At 42.6% G+C, this 4,362-nt stretch overlaps 1 pseudogene; it reads left to right on the top strand.

Moving 5' to 3' along the window:
* Positions 1-441: 441 nt before the first annotated feature.
* On the top strand, positions 442-1,931 carry LOC100966491 (annotated as a pseudogene).
* The last annotated feature ends 2,431 nt before the right edge of the window (positions 1,932-4,362 follow it).

The following is a 4,362-nucleotide window of genomic DNA, read 5'->3' on the forward strand; positions in this document are numbered from 1 at the left end:
TGAATCCCTCCCAGATACTGAAGGATGACTGTGTCAAGATGTATAATGTCTGCACTGCAAAAAATAAAATAGTTGGCTCGGCGCCTATAGCTCAACCAGCTAAGGCGCCAGCCACGTACACCTAAGGTGGCGGATTCAAATCCCCAGCCCAGACAGCCAAAACAACAATGATGGCTACAACCGAAAAATAGCCGGGCATTGTGGCGGGCGCCTGTAGTCCCAGCTACCTGGGAGGCTGAGGCAGGAGACTCGCTTGAGCCCAGGAGTTAGAGGTTGCTGTGAGCTGTAATGCCACGGCACTCTACCCAGGGGGACAGCTTGAGGCTCTGTCTCAAAAATAAAATAAAATAAAATAAAATAGTTCTATAGTACAACACTCAATTATAAGACAAACCAGATCTAGAAGCAGATTTTCGCTCCTTCTCGAATCTCGGGTTTGGCCCACCTGCTTCTACTCCAGTCTTCACCATGTCCATCAGGGTTACCCGAAGTCCTACCAGGTGTCTGTATCCACCCCACGGGCTTCAGCAGCTGCTCATACAGCAGTGGACCCGGTGCCTGCATCCCATCTCCTCGAGCTTCTCTTGGGTGGGCAGCGGCAGCTTCCCAAGTGGCCTGGGCACCGGCCTGTGTCTGGGCGGAGGCTACGCCAGGGCTGGAGGTATGGGGGGTATCACAGCCGTCACAGTGAACCAGAACCTGCTGAGCCCGCTCAACCTGGAGGTGGACCCCAACATTCAGGCCATGTGCCCCCAGGAGAAGGAGGAGATCAAGACCCTCAACAACAAGTTTGCCTCCTTCATCGACAAGGTGCGCTTCCTAGAGCAAAGGAACAAGATGCTGGAGACCAGGTGGAACCTCCTGCAGCAGCAGAAGACGGCTCACAGCAACATGGACAGCTTGTGTGAAAGCTACATCAACAAGCTTCCACGACAACTGGACACACTGGGCCAGGAGAAGCTGAAGCTGGAGGCAGAGCTCGGCAACATGCAGGGGCTGGTGGAGGACTTCAAGAATAAGTATGAGGAGATCAACAAGCTACAGAGATGGAGAATGAATCTGTCCTCATCAGGAAGGATGTGGATGAAGCTACATGAACAAGGTGGGTGGAGCTGGAGTCCCGCCTGGACGGTCTGACTGACGAAATCAGCTTCCTCAGGCTGCTGTATGAAGAGGAGATCCGTGAGCTGCAGTCCCAGATCTCAGACATGTCTGTGGTCCTGTCCATGGACAACAGTCGCTCCCTGGCATGGACAGCATCATTGCTGAGGTCCGCTCCCAGTATGAAGGGATTGCCATCCACAGCTGGGCTGAGGCTGAGAGCGTGTACCAGACCAAATACAAGGAGCTGCAGATGCAGGCTGGGAAGCACAGGGACGAACGAAGACAGAGATCTCCAACATGAACTTGAACATCAGCCGGCTCCAGAATGAAACTGAAGCTCTCCAAGGCCAGAGGGCTGCAGTAGAGGCCTCCATCGCGGATGCCAAGCAGCACCGGGAGCTGGCTGTTAAGGATGCCAATGCCAAGCTGGCCCAGCTGGAGGCTGCCCTAGGTCAGGCCAAGCAGGACATAGCTCAGCAGCTGCGTGAATACCAGGATCTGATGAATGTCAAGCTGGCCCTGGACGTGGAGATCACCACCTACCACAAGCTGCTGGAGGGCAAGGAGAGCCAGCTGGAGTCGGGGATGCAGAACTTGAGCATCCACACGAAGACCACCAGTGGTTACTCAGGTGGCCTGAGCTCGGCCTACGGAGGCCTCACAAGCCTGGGCCTCAGCTATGGTCTGAGCTCCTTCCAGACGGTCTTTGGCTCTGGTGGGGGCTCCAGCTCCTTCAGCCACACCAACTCCAGGCTGTGGTTGTGAAGAAGATTGAGACCCGAGACGGGAAGCTGGTGTCTGAGTCCTTTGATGTCCCACCCAAGTGAGCTGCGCTGCAGCCCCTCCAGTCCACCCTCTCACACGGCTGCCGCGGAGCCTGTGGGGGAGGCAGCTGTGCCAGGGAGCACACGGGACAGGAGACCCACCTGAGGCTCAGCCCCATGCCTCAGCCCATCCTTCTGTGGAGTTTACCACCTGGTTACCCCCACATATACGCCCCCAACAGATTGATTTTTTAAGTTTCTCTGAAAATAAATTTACTACTGTCCTACATTCCTGAGTTTCTTTTCTTTATAACTGACTCCTTTGACCTTTGGTAACTAGCATCCTATGGCTGCAAGGCCTTATAATCACTGTTAAATATTAACAAGCAAATCTCAAAATGTAATCCTTCCACTGAGTTTAGATATTTCATAGTTATTTATAATGACTAAAATCTTTTTATGGTCCAAAAAAATCTATCATGCTAGTATTCAGCTTATGTGAAAGAGGGTAGATTTACAAAGTCCTGTAGGTCTCTGACCCTGAATTTAGTTACTTTTAAAAAAGATAATTTTCAGACTAATGTAGTCTTACAAGTTAATGTTCTTACAGAATAAAGTTTTGTTGAGTTTCCCCTTCTATTAACTAGGCACTTTTGTCTGTAAATTGTAGTGGATGACTATTTGTACAGAAGTTTCACACATAATGTATAATTGCAGTTATTAAATAATAGATTTCTCTTATATGCTTTTTTCCATCATTTTAAATGGCAAAAGATTTGCTTAGAACTTTAAAATATCAAAGAAGTAGGGTGGCGCCTGTGGCTCAAGGAGTAGGGCACTGGTCCCATACATTGGAAGTGGTAGTTTCAAATCTAACCCCGGCCAAAAACTGCAATATATATATATTTTAAATATATATTTAAAAATACAAGAAAGAAAAAAACAACATATATGACTAGATTTATAAGTTATAGATAAAAGTAATGACAAAGATATTTTTTAGACGTACAGAAAATCAAATATGAGATTCAAATGAAATATTTTAACATTTATAAAAAGTGAACTTCTCCTTCTACTTAAGATGAAATAATAGGGACTGAATTCATTTAGGGACTGAATTTAGCCTCCCTACTAAAACAAATGAACATCAGTAGCAACAACAAAAAAACTAATGGGGTGATCTCTATGATACTATATTTTATAGCTTTGAGAGAATTTTGAGCTATCGATTAAAAAAGGTAAAAATTAGAACACTGAGTTAAGGAAATAGATGTTAGATCCCAGAGTACCAAACAGCTCCAATTCACACACACACACACACACACACACACCCCCGCAAGCATTGGAGAGGACAGTGTTGCACAAAGTTATAATTCCAAAGGATTGCATAAGGTCTCTTTGGACAATTCAGTTAGGTACTGATCAGCATATCCATGTGAAAAAACTACTCAAGAGTTGGAGGTAAACAACCTAAAAGACTTAGAGGTGACATGCTTCTAACAGGGCTAAAAAAGTTTCCAGACAGGCTACACATGAGACATTGTGTAAAGAACTCAAAAGAGTCTTAGGTCAGTCTTTGAGGATAATGAGCTCTAGACTGAGTACTGATTTAGAACTATCTAACAAATCTTAAAAGGTAAATTTCCAAATCAAATTGTTTTCAAATAACTACATCCCAGAACATATTTCAAGAATATTTAGGGAAAATAAGAAAATCCTGCTGCTAAGAAGATAAAATTCGCAATCCCTGACATTCAATCAAAACTTACCAGGCACGCAAAGAAGAAAAAAAAAAGACTATAATTCATAATAATAAGAAAAAGTAATCAATTGAAACTGACACAAATATCAGACTTAGTGGCTAAGGCCATTAATATGATTTTAACTGCATTCCACATGTTTACAGAGCTTACAAAAGACATGGAAAATAAATTTAAATGTATCTAAGTAGTAATTAAGAGGAAATTTATAGCACTCAACACCTGAATTAGAAAATATGAAAGTCCTTAAATCAATGCCCTGAGATTTCATCTTGAAAAAGCAAGAAAAGAAGTAAAAATTAAGCCCAAAGCAAATAGAAGAAATAAAATAGCAAAGGTCAATGTGAAAATAAATAAAACAGAAAAGGTAAAAACAATAGAGAAAATAACATGAAAAGTTAGTTTTATGAAAAAATAACAAATTGCTTGAATGATTAAGGAAAAGATTCAAGAAGACCTAAATTAATATCATTGACAGAAAATGCTATGCATTTAATTCTTTAAATTTATTTATAGAAGTAAATAAGAAATAAAATAAATTTTAACAAACTAAATGAACTGCAAAGACTAAGTTTAGAAAATTACCAAAAATAAACATTACAAACCAGTTATATCATTCAAAGTTACCGTGTTAGCCTTTTATGTGGCTACATCTATAATAAATACCATAGCTAAGAATAAAGAATTATAGAAACAAGCAAAAAAGAAAGAAACCCAAAAAACAAGAACAAAGC

The sequence above is a fragment of the Otolemur garnettii genome, unplaced genomic scaffold (genome assembly GCF_000181295.1).
Source record: "Otolemur garnettii isolate 467f Iridium unplaced genomic scaffold, OtoGar3 scaffold00100, whole genome shotgun sequence".
Taxonomy (NCBI): domain Eukaryota; kingdom Metazoa; phylum Chordata; class Mammalia; order Primates; family Galagidae; genus Otolemur; species Otolemur garnettii.